The following is a 19,481-nucleotide window of genomic DNA, read 5'->3' as shown; positions in this document are numbered from 1 at the left end:
ACAACAACATTATCGCAAAGTTATGGAGTATTTTGAATCGTTCTGAATATACATTTCCACGAAACGCTAATCTGTCACAAACACTAGAGTCTGTGTATTTATTTTCCTGCGAGAATGTAATTGTCGACTATAGTAGTAATAATTATAATAATTAAATTGCAATAATATATAATTAATTCACACTTATGATGAATGCAAAAAATTTTGTTACTTTACGAAATGCAAAGATAATTGCGTTAAATTTAAAAGCGCGAGCGCATTATCCGTCGATTTATTATCAGCCGTTTTAAGTGTAACGCGAAACTCTCGCCTTCATTAAGCTCGATAATTGCACGTGTTTCTTACCAAGGGCATGCAATGCACCCTCGCTGCAGCAAATGCGTAATTACATTAAAACCTATCGGAAACTAGCCAAAGGAAAGTTTTTCTGTTGGAAAAAAATCAAGTAATTACAGGCCATTATATTTTGTCGCGTATGCGACGAAAAAAAAAATTCAAAAATATAATTTTTATCACTTTTAAAAAAATTTTTTTTTCTGATGCGCTGTATTAAGAAATCGATGGAAATTCAATATCCAAATTATAAATACAGAAGCGAATGACAATCAATACTTATCTGATATCAAATATTTTTATTTGTATCACGTTATTATGCGATAATTAATTTCCCCATCGCATTTGAAACAGTAACTTCACAATTATTAATTGCGTAATTGTTAAAACTTAATATAATTGTTTTAATTTATTATAATTGTTAATGGTATATAAATTTCGTAACTTTATATATACTGGTCTTATATTTCATTATATTCATTATTTTCTAATTATCTCAAAAATAAATCTGACGTCATATCATCGTGTTGCACAACATTGTTAGAGAAACTTTAAAGAATGCGATATATATATATATAATGGGCTCGGGCGCAGTAGTGAACAATCGATCGAGCCCGGCGAGCGATCGCAATATACGGACAAACCTCGTAGAACCACGGGAAAGAGAGAGGCGCGGACGTTGAGCTCGTATAAAGTTTCATTTCCAGGAATTCAATAATCGCTTACATAGCAATAACTCGCGAGCCATTCGATTTTACTCTGCTCCGTCGTTTCTGGAAAATCTCGCGAATCGTGGAATCACGTCGAAATCTCACGATCACACACACACCCACACACACACACAAGTGAGAACATAATGCCGAAAACAAATAACAATAATGCGCGCTCGGGGGACCGATGACAAGAACCACACCGTTGAGAATGAATTTAGAAAAAGGGCGATACGAAGACAATAGCGTAGTATCATTTCAACGAACCAGATATACAAAAGCGACTGATATGAGATTTTGTATTCATATCGAGATAATTCTCTTATTGTACAAAAATTGAAATTCGATTTCTTCAACAGAAATAATATTTTATACATATTATGAAGTTTGCTAAAGTGTTTTTATTTTCTTCCTTTTATTTTACTTTATTTTACATAATTTTTAACACATTATGCAGACATTTACATAAGGCATGAATGATTAGACGATCGCATCGCAAGTGCAAGTGAAGGATGCACGTTCCGTTGGAGATAATTGCGAGAATAGTAAGTGAGAAGTAAGGAGAGGAGCGTGTTCTCGTCTTACCAGAGTGTTACATCCAACGCAGATCGACTCCACGGAATGTAAATTGAGATCTATCTCGCTTAGGGGAAGACTAATTAAACGAGAATCAAATGTCGGACTTTATCTCTCTCTCTCTCTCTCTCGATGACTAAAGCAAGCTTCGGAGTAAATTGCCGACCGGATCTTAGTCGTGAGAAAAGGGACAAAAGGACAGATTGCAACGAGTGGTCCGAGAAATTAGATTAAACTGATGTTGATTATTATCGCAAGGACGCGACTGAAGTGAATATTTTGATAAATGCGTATATTTTTCGCATAAACTGAATAATTAAGGGATTATATGTGCGAGGCTCGATCATTTGCGCTCGAACAAGTTTCAAGGAAATAAAATTTCTGCAGAAAAGCGGAACACCTGGTCGGGCATCCATCTTACGCGGAAGAAAACTTTAGAAACGCTGAATAGTGCGCCACCGAACATTATTTCCGCTTGGAAAATTTAACGAGCGCAATTTTATCTGGTAAATAGTTCAATTAAAATTAAACATCTCGATATTCGCGATTAATTGTTCTTAATCGACGAATGTAATATTCGTACATTACTGTCATTATTATATTTATTTTTGCGATCGCATCAAATTATATTTTAAAATCATTTATTCGTGTTACTTAATATCGTCGTGTTTGCTTAATATTTGTATTATAAAGTATTATCAGTTTACGTTTAGTAGTACAATATTTATAGCATGATTAAGAATTCGTGTTAGTTAAATTTCGTAGAAAAACACTTTTAGCAAAAGTATTTTCAATATTATATCGAAAAGAGCACTGTGAGATTGAATACACAAGGCGGTAACACTAAGATTTGTGAGGGCAAACAACTTATATGCTGTATATATACATATATATGCGGTGACAGAAGTACGACCTTTAAATCAAGGAGACAATCGCTTGTGTCCCGAACAACTTGTTCAAAAGATAAATTCGGCTTACACTAATCGAGTAATATAATCCAGAAAAAGATGTAAATAAGAAACAAATATATACGATATTTTCGTAGTAATAAATATCTGCAATTTTTTTTTTGTTGCACAAATATGTACAATGATTTTTGCGATAAATTTGTAATGTCATCAAATTGAAGCGCTTTTTTTTCATCGATTCTTGGTGAAGAGTTAGGATGAAAGGGCGAATCTCTCGAGATTACACAGAGAATATTCATATAAAACCGATAAAAGTTATTACCGAGAAACCAGACGTACACCGGTCGCGGTTCGTTTACTTTATTATCGGTAAATCGCACGTTCATATATCTCTAGTTATGCGAAATCGCGTTCTGCTTTTAAGCTTTTGCGCATTTTCGAGTTATTCAGGCCGAGACCGCAACTCGTTCGATTAATTTGCCGCCGAAATTAATACGAAACAGTATTCAATATAATGATAGTAAACAACATCTGCGGTTGCGACATAATGTCGACGAATGATCTTGATGATTTTAACGCTGCTAATGACATACGATTGATAAAATGTTTTCGCTTTTGTTCACTATCAAATAATGTGAATTAATGTGATATAAAAGCAATAAATAAAAATAACTGCTTATCTTAGTAAATAAAAAAATTTAATAAATTTTTATCAAAATTTATTTCTTATATATCTCTTCTTTTTTATCAATCTTATTATATTCTTTTTCAAATTCTTTCTCAGTTCAAGCTATCTTTCTTCATTATATTAATCACCATTATTGACATCATTATTGATATTCTCTTCTTCATAATATTTCAATCGTTAATTATTAAATATTAATCTAATAGTTGTAATATTGTTTTTCACATACGAACAGAACACTGTACTTGTGATCTAGTGTAGTCAAGAGGATATCAGCTTCATTTTAGGCAACTTCAATCATGTGACCTAACGGGGTAATAGATGCAATTTGGAAACTTCCTGCTTGACGAAACGAGATCTAGAACGGCGGAAGAGGTAAATGAGAAAGTCGTCGGCCAGTTTATCTTCCGTACGACCCTGGCTCGGAGACGCCTCTAATCTCATAAAGACTTTAAAACTGTTAACGACAAGGCGACCGTATAATATCCAACTGAGAAGTGATCGAGAAAATAAAACGGAAAGCGAGAGCGATAGAAATATTCCCGCGTTTAATGAAAAATGTTTAACCGCTGGTAATTTCGTCAAAATTAATAATATTCTTTCTTCATTATTAATATAGAAAAAGCATAGTATTTTATACAAAATACAAAACTGTCAGAATTTTCAATTTTAATTGATATCTAAAAAAAGAGAAAATATATGTACTATACATATATTATGACACTTTTCCCATTTAACAAAAGAATAAATTACATTAGTGTGCAACACTTTTATTTAACGAATTAGTTACCACTTCCTTTCTATTTAAGCGAGCATAGATTTCATTTTATCATGCTATGTATTTCGCAGCTATATATAAATGCCTCAAATAATTAAAACGCAGAAAGAAAAGATCTTTGAGAGGTGGAACAGCTGAGGAAAGAGACTGCAAACCCTCTTATCTTCGCGAAAAACTCAACGTCCCGTCTTCTCTGACGGCTGACAAAGGTCGCGTCTATCCTCTCAATTTCCGTTTTCTCTCGTTTACCGTGAATCGTCGTAAAAATGCTACGTGATGGTCGGTTAGAAATCTCCATCGTAAAACGACAATTACGGTAATCTCTTTTTTCGACGGCGGTAGCCGAATTCACTGGCGCAATAATATATAATTACTTAGATTAATGATTCGAAATTGTGGAAATAGGCGATCGTTGACTGAAATAATGTTTGTGTATTGATGAATTTTTAACAATATGAATTAATGACTGTAATAGCGAACCATGTGATAATAATTTTCTTGTTTATAAATTTATTTGCATAAATATCGCTATATTTGTATTCATTACATCTGTACTCTCATTAGATTTGCAAATATTTAATAATATTTGTTTGCATATAGAGAAATATAATATCAACAACATTTATTTAATTTTTTTAGTAAAGCACTCATTTGCAAATACACATTCTGTTGTCCTCTCTTTAATTTATCTACAATTTATCAAATGCAAGCAACAGATAACATCATTTTAAACATCCAATATTTGAAAATACAGAGAGAGCGATATTCTATTTCCTTATAAAATACATTTAATTTAACTTAAAAAAAAGTCATATAACATACGCGCATACAGAGGTATCGAGAATATTGTATAAAATAAATCTTTTTGAGGGAATTGGGCAAACTTATGCTAGATAAATAAATGATGTGTGCCTACGCAATTTTTCGGTAGATTTCGGAGAAAATTGTTTTCCGCTACTTTTTGGATAAACGGATAGATTAGGGAAAAGTTGTAGATTTTTTCGTAACGTATTCGCAGCGAGCTTCGAATGCGAGGAGCTTTCCCCTGTGTTTCAACAGCGGGTCAACTTCGTTGCAGCCAGTCAGGACTTGTGTTTACAGTGCGCCTGATTTATTCGTACGGGTGCTATGTTCCGCGGGCGTGATATATATTTATCGTCAAAACAGTCACCGACAATTTCGAATATATATTCAGCCGTGGCTCTCACACGTCCACCTCGATCCTATTTAACATTCATCCGTCTGTTGCCCATGCGTGCGCGCGCACACGTGTGCGAAGAATGTGTTACATTTTCCGCATATGATTAATAATATGAATAACGAATACGCGCGCAAACTCCCGCCGTTCGTTCTTCCACTTTCCCGCTCATTTGCAGTGACATTAATTTATCGCTCTCTATGATGCAAATGTTCAGATTGGTTTTAAATGCTTCTACCAAGGAACGATTGCGCAAAATATGTGTCCTCTCATCGTCGCGTTGAGTCGATCCGTGAAAAACTGCGAGACTTGACAATTCGATTGTCGGTTCGATATAATTCCTAATTGGATAATGAGAAATTGAATATAGATCCAAATTTTATTAGACAAAAAAAGAGACAGAAAAGAGAGAGAAAGAGAGAGAGAGAGAAAAATCCTTTTTTTTTTTACATCTCCCGTTTCGTTGCTCTTTTTTTTTTTTATCGCGGATTAAAGCGCGTTCATTATTCTTTCTTCCCCCATATGTATCCTCCTTTATTCTGCGGCTTTCTGCCGCGGCAATTCGTTCTCGCGAGAGCAATCGTGCCCGTGATTGTACCTTCATCGAAATTCCGGCTGTCGCGGATTCGATTAACTTCTTAACCGTGGAGTTTTTCTCACCCGACGTTATCCATTTTCCAATTCCATGTCGCACGTGATTGCACTATTGTTGTTACACGCTTGGCTTGCTTAGAAATATCGCACGCTCTCACGAATCATTATTTTTTCTGAATGCACGAAATGAACTAATCACAAACTTTTCACTCGGTCCACACGGAAATATTATTTTATATAAAAACAAAATCATAAAAATTTTCGCGTGATCTTATCGCATTAATGTATCGTTTTTACGCAATACTTTATCACATGTGAGATGTAAAATTCGAAATAAAAAAACGCGAAAATAAGAAACAAAAATATTCACTGGAATTGACGGCTCTATATGCAAACTCTGACTGATTTACATTTTTCGTTTGTAATAATTAAATGTACACCTAATATATACCAATGAAACATTCATCTCGCGCATGGAAAATATATAATGCGCGTAAAATCACAGCACATTTGCAAAGTGTTAAAATCGGATAAATATGTATGAGGATTTTTGCGCGTATTATTGCGTGTGAAAGTAGCTTCACGAGGGTATGTATCTTCCTTCTTTTTTTTACGACAATTACTTTTCAAATGTGCAGCAAAACCTAGCACAATATGAACTAGCACGGAACTCGATAAAAAGCAAAAGAACGAAGAGAGATAAAAATGCACCTGCAACGTGCAGCCGCAAATCTTTTGCGATGCTTTGGCCAGACTATTTGGAGGGCTCGTAAATGAGGGGGCGGCATGCTCGTAAAAATCTTTACGATCGTCACATAATAACATCACCGACTTCCCTCTTCGCGATTTGTACCACATCCAATCCGACGATGAAACGTCCCCTAGAGAGAGCGAACTAAACATTAACATCGCGTATACCGCAGCGATTTTATGGAGGCGATTATTTATTAAGGCGACGTGAAATTTGCCGTACCTAGGGTACATCAATGTCGTCGAACGTTCATGATTTTAAAGCATAATCGAATAGCGTGAATTTATGACGTCTGTGTTGTAACGCTGAGGCAAGTAAAAATTGAAATTTGCCTTCTTGGGGATAAAGTATAATATAAGTAAAACTTTTCCGACTGCATAATGATTTGGATAAAAAATTGTTACATGTTATATATATATATATATATATATATATATATATATATATCTATATCATATGATAATATGTAGATATAAAATTTGTTAGAACAAGGAACTTTACAATCCATCGCGTCGCTATAAAAATAATTTTCAAAAGTGAATGACAAAACACGCAAAAAAAAAAAAATCACAGAAATCGTCGTTATTATTCTATCAGTGTAAATTCCTTGTATATATTCCTATTCTTATTCCAATGTATATATTCCTTGATTAATAGTAGTGTTAACAAAGAAAAAAGGAACTAAACAATGTGATAACAATTGCAGCTGTACATTGTGTGTTACATCAAAGTATACGCTTACTAACAACGTGAATGGTACCGTATACAACGAGGTGTCAAGTCGATCGAGTAACGTGCAACAAGGTTCGTTTGACTGCTTAGAGTTGCACGAATCAATCGATCCGTCCGCAGCTGCGATTGCAGTTACAACGAGCCGCGCATTAGTTAGCGCACAGACGAATGGAGCCGGTCGACCCCGAAATTGCCGCGTTCGCAGGAATTGCAGTCGCATCAACATGTCGATATTAAAGCTATACTGTACATGGGCGGAAACGTCGCGCCAGCTGCAAGGCGGGATTGATGACAGATGACAGATGTATCGCGAGAGATCAATTGGATAAACGATCAATCGCGCACTCGATAATACTCGCGTGGTCAACTACTACTGGTAAACTGTGAAGATGAATATATATCACAGTTTTTTAACCTGTTTTTTAAACTGTTAGTTTTTTTAAATATTGTCTCTATAGTTTATCCTCTACTGCGTATTTTTCGTTACGTGTCATTGATGAATAAAATACTTTCCTTTTCCTTTTTAAGTTCTAAAAATTTGCAAAGTTTTCTAAATTTATCTTGAATTTTTCTAGAACTTGTCTAGAAACTTATTCTAATAATTAAAATAACCTTCTTTTTTCGTATATGAGCGTATCTATCTCTTTCGACATACAAGACTACTCTTTCTCTCTTTCTTATCCTGCTTCAAAATTCAACTTTGGTGCAGAGAAACTTAGAACAATTTTTATATAATTGATAATATTAAATATTATTACAATTAAATTATTAAATTATCTTTCCCAAAAACCAAAAAAGAAATTGCTATCGTATTTCGGAATGGCTTATCGGATCTTCAATCTCGGCAGATGCTACGGTTAAAAAACCGCGGTGGAATCACAAAAGGGTGAATACGGAGAAACGAGACTTCACAGTAACGGCTCGTTCAAAGGGCGGTGAAGCATTTTGAGCGGCGCCGGTATCTCTGTAGTCTTCCGACTTCGTCCCGAGCGAAGAAAAGCGTCTCTCTCCTCTGTCAGCCCTCTTTCCGCGATCGCATGATTAAAAAGATGTCCGGCATCCAGTTCGCATACTATGAATTCCATCTAATCAACATCCGCGAATCTCTTTGCTTCCCTTCTTTCCTCACCCCCGAGATACGCGGTTCGCTACATTGTAATAGTGTCTGTCGATTTCCATTTTTGCCTCTTCTCTTCTGTATTCCTTCTCCCTTTCTCCCTCTCTCCCTCCCTCTCCCTCTTTTCCTATGCTTTTCAGGCAAAGTTTAATTTTCTGTCTACAGCTTCACGTTGACAGTGGCACCACCCCCGCTTTTATAACTCGCGCCCAAAGCATTTGCATTTTCTCAAGCGCTTTTTACGCGAGCGTGTAACGACTAGCGCGATGTAAAGAATGTGTGGGTGATCATATTTCGCAAAAAGGCAACAGAGGGGATTGTCCGTAACAATATTGCATATTATGCCAAAAGAATTACTTAGCATATTAATGGTAAAATAATTAATAAACTAGAAATGTACGAAGCATTCTAATTATAATAGAATATGAAGCATTTTGATGTAAAAGTAATAATATTTGGTGAACAAATAAAGGTTATTTTCATAAATAACTCTCGTATATATAATACCTTGATAATGAATAATGTTTTCGTAATTAGTAGAATAAAAATGTTAGATAATCGAATAATCAATAATTTTTTAGTATAATGTCAATGAAAAAATCCCCTTAAGAGGGATAGTGGTTTATATGGATCAACGGTACGTATCACATGTGACCACGATATTGTCATGGGTGTGGAAGTCAAAGAAATTAAACACTCCAATTAAACACTATCGCAAACCGCCACAATCTTTTTTTTTTTGGAATCGAAATTTTAATTAATCCACAGATTCGGGAAATGCGGCTCACACGTGAGCCCCTCACTATTTGTTCAAAAATAGAGTATATTTTCGAAAAATTCTTCCCATCATTTGCCATACAAGACCAATTGCTAATTCCACTTTTTCCATCGCAATGCACACGCCGGCAGTTATCGGTGCCAATAAAGGAGCCGCCTGAAAATTGATTTTTTTCCATCCGCTATCGCGGCCCCCTGTTACCCTTTTTTTTCAGCTTGCGGCCGGAATACGAAGAGGCGGAAGGGATTGACGATGCGCCAAAGTGGTTCTCGACGAGTAGATCGTCGAGGTTCTCGCCAATTACCGCCTCTTCGACGAAAACGAAAGAGAAGAAGAGGCGTTGAAAAGCGAGAAAAGACGAGAGAAGAGAAAAAGGAGACTGATTCGATCGAGAGCCGTGGACTCTAGCAATAGGCGAGAGAAAAAGAAAGAGCGATATTGTAGTGTCAGATATCGTCACGTCGACGAGAGAAGGTACCTGCAAGTGAGGTTGTTTCCTTTGTGATGTCTTAGCGAAATTGCTCGAATTGCGAGGAATTTGCGCGAATGCGAATCGAAGTAAAGATTCTCAGTACGAAATGACTCCTGTTTAGATAGCAGGAGAATAGCAAATTCATCGAAATTCAAAGGAGATTTTACGCATATGTTATGTATTGACGACGAATTATTCGATAAATGCTCGTTATATTTCAAATATTCACCTAAGAAATGAATTTTTCTTCTAGATAATATCGAAAAAATATTGTTGAATAAAGCTTGTCATTAAAATTATTAACTATACTTTCGATAAAGAAAAAATTTTCGTATTAAAAATCGTCGAATTATATTCTATTGTTAAAAATATAACTGTGTGTGTTCATTATTATCTATTAAATCTTTACATATAAATATAAGGACAGTGTCTTAAAATTTATATGTGCGTATGAGTACTTGTACGTATGTGTATGTATGTGTGTGTGTAATTTTTATACGTATGAGAGTAATTTAATGTTACATTAGAGAATCAACTGCGTGAAGGACGCAGAAAATTTGCCAGGTCCTTCCGAAATCGCCAAATCAGCAAAAAAATGTACGTATAAGTCGCACGGAATCTTTTTTCCAGATTTTGCTACATAGAATTTTTGCTCGCGTCGTCGCGATTGCACGTAACGCCTGATTCGGTTCCTTTTGAAAGAACGTCGAATTCCCGACTAACGGAAGCGACCGGAATAAATGACGAGACTGCTGCGGCGTGATGCGATTTTCGTCGTGTCACTTGTTGACACGCAGTGCGATAAATTTTCACATTACAGGTTATCAATCCGAATTCAATATATTTATATATACGATCGTATTTGTGAGCTACATGCATGTAAGAATAAATCTTCGACGTCTGATTAAATTTTTGAATATTTAAATGTCGATTATATCAGTGCTCATATTTAATACTGAAATTTAATAAAAGAGAATAAAACGAATCATAAAAAAGAATTTGAATCAAAGAGATATATAGAGATAATACCTTCGAAAAAATGTAATAAGCAATTATTCCAAATGATCGCGTATGTGCGACGCGTACGTGTATCCGTATATTGAATGTCTTTGGGGCAATTTGCGGCTTGGGCACGACTCGGTTTTGTGGGATTTAGCGTACGGCTCGGCATCCAGCAAATTTGCAATAAAGCCATTGATTGTTGCAATTTCGTACGCAGTCGAATGCGCGCAAATAATTTAAGCGAATGCATATTGTAGTAATGCTTTTCCGGGAATTCTGTTGACTCGAATGCTTCGAGCTGATATGATAAAATCAAGAGAGAGAGAGAGAGAGAGAGAGAGAGAGAGAGAAAGAGAAAAATATAATTTTAGCCTGTTAATTATTATTAACTCATTAATAAACTCGTTTTAATAAACTGATTATAAAAATACATTGTAATAAATGTTTGACCATATTTTACAATATGTTATTTAGCATATAAGGCTATTTATTAGTACAATGACGTACGATATATTATTTTATTCTACTACCACCATTAATAATAAAAAATTATATTCTTATTTAAAAATTTTACAAAATACTCCAACGCATAATTTGTACAATAATCTCTTAATATTTGATAATAATAATTAACGAAGTTTTATAATTATTTTTGCTCATATCTTGCGCTGCAATTCAATTGAAATATTAGTCGAATTATAATATATTAATCAAGACATATTTATGCCATAATATATAATCGTTACGATGTAACTACCCGAAATTCTTTATGGGTTGGCGAGCGGTTGGGTTCAATGAGAAATTAAATTAAGTTGGATTCTCGCCAAACTGTCGGACGTTTTTAAAGTAATACGCAAAAATCTAAGAAAACAAGTTACAAATGAAAATATGGCGCGTGACGTTTTCAAGTTGCCATCGTCGTTGTTGTTGCAGTTATATAGTCGCAGTGATGCAAAGATTTAACAACTTGCTCTTCAAAAATATAAATGAGCGATGCATCTGCAAAATTTCGGACCACATTCGTGACAAAATTGTTTCGCAAACGAGGGAAAATGAGAGAAATAAATGACAGGAGCCGGGGAGCACGTCATACGTGACAATTCACAAACGAATCGAAATATTTTTTCTTTTACAGGAACAAAGCAACCCATTTTTTGCGTGATTTTCATACGTGATTTCATTGCGCCGCAATATTTCGACCGTGAAACGTTATTAACGGCGAAAGAGTCAAAGAGGCATAATCATCAAACTAATAAGCCTAAAAAATAAATGCGAGTAAGATATATATGTGAATTTTAGAATTATAATTAAATACACGCGCGAAATTTTGTACTATTTTTTTTCACTTAAATTATCTGATTAATTCTGGTCATAATTATACGAATAAATAAGAATTGGTGCCCGATTCAAAATCAATCTTTTCTTAAACGATATTATATTAGAAACTGTCATTATATACAGTTACGATGTTTATACAATATTCATATTAAAAATTTTTATGGAATATAAGATTCACGTGAAACAAATTGAAAACAAAGTTCTGTTATCCATTTGTTATCTGCCCTCTGCTGACTTTTGTTACGTCGCGGTCTTCGCGATTCCTTTGGTCTTTCGTCGACAACAACAAGCCGCGCGCGATACAGCGGCAAGGCCAAAGTTTTCGCAGGGGCACCGATCTTTGCGAATAAACTTCGGCGCACAAAAGACCGCGATGCAATTCGCGAAGTTTCCTTTCGCCGAGGCTTACGCCCGACTGCAACTGCATTAAAGCAGCTGCAGCGCGAGGCAGCACGGGAGAGAGAGAGAGAGAGAGAGAGAGAGAGAAGTGAAGGGGACGGGAAAAAGTTGCGAGAACGGAATTTGCAAGTTCTTCGGCCGTACAGGGCTGCATAAATCTCACGTTATCGTTGCATTCCGTAACTCCTTTCCCTCCCACTCTCTTTCTCCTCCTGCCCGGCTTCTCGTGAACCGCTCAACCCCCTCATTCTTTCTGTATAGCCCTGTCGTTTTTTTAACACCAGTTCCTTCAACACCAATACGGAAACGGATGTATATCGATATCGTATACCGCTGTTCTGCCTTTGTTGTTACGTATAAAAGAATCCATTATTTGTATAATGCCGGCAATGTTATCTCGCGTTTTCCACGGATGTACCAGTGTTGCGCTTTTCGTGGAGATTATTGATTAAGTCTTCAAAAGTTTGGAAAATATATTTCAACAAATATTAAAGTTTTGTGATGTCCAGAGTCATCGGTGTTACATAAAATTAACTCTAAATCGTGTGAAAGTTACAAATGTCGAAAATTATGAATATATAAGAGATATTCGTATTTGCAACAATAAATTGTAAATTTAATAAACTATTAATACGAAGAAGGTAGAAAAAACTGTAGAAAAATAATTGGTACAATTAGCATAATTGATGAATCATAAGTGCCAGTATCGTTGCGCGTTCCTCTGAAATCGCAAGAAGAGTTTATAATTCTGGCCATAAAATCTTATCGTGGATATAAAATTTTACAACAGTACTTGGGAAACGATATTACATGCCATTTTCAATGTATATATCTTCAAGTTGGAAGGATAATGGACAAATTTTTTTTGACCCTTTAGGTAGGTTGCTGTGCCATTGAGAAAGAATGCGTGAGAAGAGTATTACACTCTTTCTCGTGATCCTTTTCTTCTCCAACAGTCTCTTGGATGTCGTTTCTGTTATTTGTGGACAAACGTGCAACATTGTTTCGTCTATTTGCGAATTGTTATGCCACGAAAAAGAAACTTCAGACAGTTATAGTAGCACAATTCATTTCTCTAAATTTCTAACGAAAGATCTTGTGCCTTCAAAGCGAATATGTGACGATTAAAAGCAAATATTCGACTAAATTATTCGCTTTTCTTTTCATATGTTAACTAAAAGATGATAAAAACTATTAAATATTGAAAAATCATTTATTTATTTAAAACTATTGAATAATAAATCATTCATTATTAATTATAAATGAGCACTTATGAATGAACAAACAAGGCAAAAATAAAAATAAATAAAGTGCTCAAAGTGCTCCTGAAATTTCTTTCCACAGTATTAAAATCAAAAGAATATTTATTTCCCGATATTTTAAACGGAATTAAATTTGTATAGAGGCAACGTAAATATGAAAAATCTAGATGAGAAATCGCTTTTCTAGAGTAGCTGAAACTTTAATGTCGAGTATTTTAAACTCGTCGTGACACTCGTCGTTCGATTTCCCTCTGGGAATTGGCGGAGCTTCTAAGAGAGCGATGCTGCGCGACTCCGCGAGAGAAAACTGTAAGTATATTTCCTCAGCTGTGGCGTGCAATTCGGAAATGTCGATTGCCAGCCACATCCGAGCACGGCGGCGTGGCACGGCACGAAGACAGCAGGGCTGCAGGGCAAGAGTAACGACGTCTATTTCCCTTTCGGCGTCTAGCGACGATCGGCTGACTATCGCCCCCGAGATGTACGCCCGAAGATAAAGCAAATACTGCACGAGCATTCCCATCTCGTCTAGATTGTTCGATTCCCCGAACGAGTGAGATAAAAAATCGCTGTCTGATATAGACGTGATCTAAAGAGCATCCTCTATCTAACTCGTGATCCTTAAATGTAAGAGATCAAATTAAGTTTCTTTTCACGCCGAGGCATCTTCTAGTTTTTGAGATCTGCGGAATAATCCATCTTAAAAAACGCGAATGATACAGCATTCTTCAAACGACAATATAATTTTTCAGTTACACTGTAAATTTATAATCTATCTCTCCCCCTCCCCTCTCTCTCTCTTTCGATGTGTTCATAAAATATTATAGATACGTATATTTCTCTCTCACAAGTATATAGTAAAGGATAATTAATCTCGCGAGCCCCGTCAAAGTACGCGGTCGCCTGCGACGCGGCCGGCGTTCACAAAATATTCATGGCGGGTCGAGAGAAGTGTCATGTGACCGGCGATAAAAAGTTCCCGCGGCTATACATAAGTCATTGTAAAACGGAGGACGTGCCGCGCAAGAGGCAGCGAAAGGCTCTGCCGGGGGATTTTCCATGCGAGAGAATAATGGAACGACGGAATAAAGAGGCGCCCCTCCACGGTCCCTTCGCTATACGACACCGTGATGGTGTGTCGCGGACCTCAGTTTCGTCAGTGCGTATGCATTATGCAGATGTGCGCTTGCGCTGGGCGCTTAAGAAGCGCGTGTGCGCTTGATGGCGGGGCTGCCTCCGCTGCACTCACACCCGAGCGTTGATGGTGTATATAACAGGAAGAATACTCGGACATGTATATTTAACAGTGAAAACGATCGGTGTATACTCAGACAATATCTCCGAGCCAAAACGATGGCTCTCCATATGTCGGTAGATATGGTCGGATAACAAAGATGTTCGTTGTACGTTGTATAAAATAAGGTGTGTAAGGAGTTAAGTGTTTGTGTATGGCTACATCCAGCAGTTCGTATACTCGTGTGGTAAATATACAGCACATTTGAGAATAAATCTGATAACCCCTTTAATAAATGTGAGTTTTTAAGAAGCGTAAGTTAGCTTTTTCAAAACGCATTAATCACTGTTTTGATAATTCACGATAATAATTATTTATAATCCATACCAACATCTTAGATTTTTTTAAAAATTAAACGTTATTTTCGAAATAACGTTGTTATTTTCGAAATAGTTCGATAATTGTTCTTTTTACGGATAATTATATATAAGCAAGAAATTCAACTAACAAATAATTATTCAAACTTCTCCAAGAGATTTTTTATTTACGTAAATCACTATTCGATTAAAAACTTATTTGTCTTATTCGTGCAGGAAATATGTTAACAAATTTTTGGGCACAGTAATAACGCGAGATTTTTAAACTACGTAACTACAACGATATAGAATTAACGATATATTTAGACGTTAGCAAATTTTAGACATTCTGATGGTTACAGAGGCTGACGTAATACGAGACAGGCGACCATTCCTTTTACCCCCAACTGGAAGTAATGTCAGTGGTAGCAGTCAACGTAATACGAGGCAGACGACCATTCTTTTCCTGGCGACAGTCCTGATGTTGGGTAGAGTTGGATTGGGTCGGGCTCTCTGCCGGGTTACATATAAAATTCCACGCGTGGCACATGTAAGAAAAAAGAAAAGAAAAATAGGAAAAGGGGGAGAAGAATGGAAAGGTACAGCCCACGTTTTCTCGCACGTCTCGCTATTGCTCGACAGTCGAAGAGACGCGATGTGTCATGAATTTCGCCGTGCGATGACATTCGAGCACGAGGACGAGGGGACACACGGGCGTCTCTCACGGGTAATTTGTTGAATTCCGTTATGAATTACCTTCTACCCATGGGATCAGACACAACATCTCGTGTATATTTCATGTCGTCAATTCTGAATTTGATGCCCAAGATGCATTGATATTTGCATGCGATCTTAAAACATTACCGAGCTCATATCGATTAATAAGATTTTTCCCTGTACCGGATATTGGAAGCAAAACCGCGCAGTGTGAATAAAAACGAGCGAACAATATCAAATGATCTCGCAAATCAAATAATGCAAATTTTATTATTCTATTAATTGTTTTATGTGCTGACCGGGTTATTCGCATTAAAATTTCACGCGCGTGTAAACAAGTCTATATGCGCGATGTATGTCAGTCCCGCGGTTAATGACAGCACCGGATGGTAATAGCTATCTAGCTAGCCAGACTCGCCAACAATTTGCGGAGGCTTCTGCGTACACCCTAATACATCCAGTAAACTCGATATTGTAATTATCTGCTCGTCTAAAGCCGCATCAGATGGTGTGCTCTTCGCTACATGACAGCGCTCTTATATCAGAGATGAATGTATCTCTGCCAGTACCGCAGGTTTTGAACGCTCGATTGTCAAATTGAAAGTACGCCAAAACTATTTGCGTGTAAAAAAAAAAAATATGTGTAGAAAATTATTCGCTCATCCCATGGTTTTTATTATGTAGAAATTTTTCAAACATTCTTCAGTATCGCGCTATTAAAAGCTAAAAATTTTCGATCGTTTTTCTTCGCTCATTTAAACAAGCTTTTTTACGCTTCGCAATTATATGAATTCGAGTAATGATTCAGTTGAATTCGTGCACGATTCATCAAAGTTAAAAACACCGTGCTGTGAATAGAAATTCGCACGAGGATGGTAGCAAAGGGATCGAAACGAGAGAAAGGAAAAATGGGACATCGGAAATAAATGTGCGATGAAAGATATCTCTACTGAAAAAGAAACTAATCATCCTGTCCCCAATAATGATGATATTCTTTGTGGCGCGTGGGAATCTACACACACTGTTCTGTATGTATAGATTTGTCCTGGAATATCCTTTATATGTATGTACACGTAAAAGATATATTACACGCAAATTTACACGTATGTATTTGTAGATATATATTATACCAGAGCGCGTATAAATGAATTTAACCTAACATTCTCCAAAATTCATATAACTTTTGCGATAATCCTCCGAATAATTCCGGGAATATTGCTCCAAAAGTAAATCAGATTGCGCGAATGAAATCGCGATGATGCATCGCCATACATCCAATTTTCCGTCAGCGAACGGAAATCGTATTTTCCCGATCTTACGCGAGATATGATTTCCGAAGAGAACATTATAAAAAAAAATTATCTTCTCAAACATCTCAACTGTCTCGCGATGAAAATTCAAGTGTACCGAATGATAAATTCACGAGATGCCATTGCGCGTTACTTTTCATCAAAGGCCGGCTCGTTTCCTTGAATCACGCAGATAACACTCTTTTCCGGTCTCCGCAGCTGGAAATTAAAAAATCCGAGCGATAGACAGAGAGAAAGAAAAAGATGCAACGGATTCACTGTGAATGTAATAACGTTAGCAGATGTCGGGGGAGTCGCAGCAAAATCGGTGTTCCGTACTTTCCTTTTAACGCGACGTATAGAATCTTTGAAGGGAGCCGAAGTTGTACGAGAGCTCGAAATTGAACCTGCCTTCTGTGGTCGATCCACAGCTACTCCGCAGGGAGTTTATATCGCGCTAAATAAGGTCGGCATTACTGGCCGTGGTACGATAAACGCATATATACGCGCCGAAATGACGACACATTACTAACTGGTTGGGGCGCTTTTCTCTCATTCGCGGGAAAAAAGGATAATTGAATCAGTTGTGTCTGACGCGTTTTTTTAATATATGTTAATAATAATCCGAGGATTCTATATTAATATGCGCGCTGTAGACAGTATGACAGATAATATGATTGCGACGAAATAAACGAAGTTATCTTATCACTCCTAATGCCGATGTAATTAATTGTATCATTGCCAATGTGTTTCTTCGATAGAACAGAATGTACTCAATCCTGGATTATTCTCTTTCTATTTAATGATCCATTAATATTCTAAAATTTCGATCAGAATCCTGTATTTAAAGATATTATTCTCCATATGAGAATAGAAAAGCTCAAAAAAATAATTAATGTATTATTACATTTATATACATTTTTATTATATTTTACTTGCTTTTAAATTAATTACAATTATTATAGTTCTGTCATAATTTAATGATATTAATTTGATCTTAAATATTTTTTCACCCTTAAGAATAATCTAAAGTAGTAAAATAATTCATAATTTTCAAACATAATATTCACCGTAGAAACAATCAAAAATTATAAAACTAAATTGTACGTATATAACATTATATACGTACGGATAATCGCTAAATAGCGTATAAATAAAGGTATAAACAGTGTTGTAGCACACCTGTTCCCTGCGCGTTTTATACCAACAAAAAGAAATTCAAGGAAGTTAAGAATGCTATAAGGGAGAACGGGTAATGGTGTTTTCACGGAATGTTCTCTTTTTTCCAAGCGGCGAACATAATCGTAAGCGAAAGATATGCGGTGACCGCAAAATCCCTACGGATTTTCTTACGCCAGGTATGTTCATCGAGCGAAAGTAGGCGTGTGCTTCGTTGTCGAGGGAAAGAAAGAAAAAAGGAAAATGTTTTTTTGGACACCTGGCCTGTACGTAACTTTTTAGACAAGTGCACGGATGGCGCTTACATATAAAAATACTTATGTAATATTTCACAGCTTGTACGTGAAAAGTCTTTAAGCACTTTAGGTGTAAAAGAAAATCGGCATGGAATACGAATTCGATGCAAATTCATTCAAAATTGTTCCCAGCACGGTTCTTTATTTTGATATATCGTAAAAAAATAAAATTATGCAAAACAAAATTGATATTATTAATATGAAATCTGATTTCTAATCCTATAATACTTTAATATTGTTCGTAACTTTTAAAGCTAATAACAAAACTGTTTCTTTCCATAAATATTAATCGGGATAAGTTCACAAATACCCCTATTTTACATTTTCAGCTTCAATATATCGGCGATTTTTTTTTTTGTATTATCCACGCCAACGCATAAAAAGTATAAAAATAAGAGATAAAATACTACGATTACATTAATCGATATTTACGGCAGTTTAAGTTTACAATGTTGGCACGCATATTAATATTTCCAGGTTTGAAATCATTTTTACATCTTCAGCTTAACAATCTCTTTATGTTCTCGCTTATAATAAACAACACAAACTGATGTAAATACGAGCTGATCAATTATCGCTTAACGAACGTATTGTCATTATCAGCGAGGTATACATAATAGTTCGACAATATTTCAACGTTTTCTGCGATGCAATCGTTAGCGTGAAAAATTTGATTTGCAGCAAAGACACGAAGAGAAATAATGAATAACACAATTTTGTGAAAAGTTTTTATAAATATATATCTCATTATAATGCATATAATTTTGTTTTCACATA

Source organism: Cataglyphis hispanica, chromosome 2 (genome assembly GCF_021464435.1).
Source record: "Cataglyphis hispanica isolate Lineage 1 chromosome 2, ULB_Chis1_1.0, whole genome shotgun sequence".
Taxonomy (NCBI): domain Eukaryota; kingdom Metazoa; phylum Arthropoda; class Insecta; order Hymenoptera; family Formicidae; genus Cataglyphis; species Cataglyphis hispanica.
Note: the sequence above shows the minus strand (reverse complement) of the source record.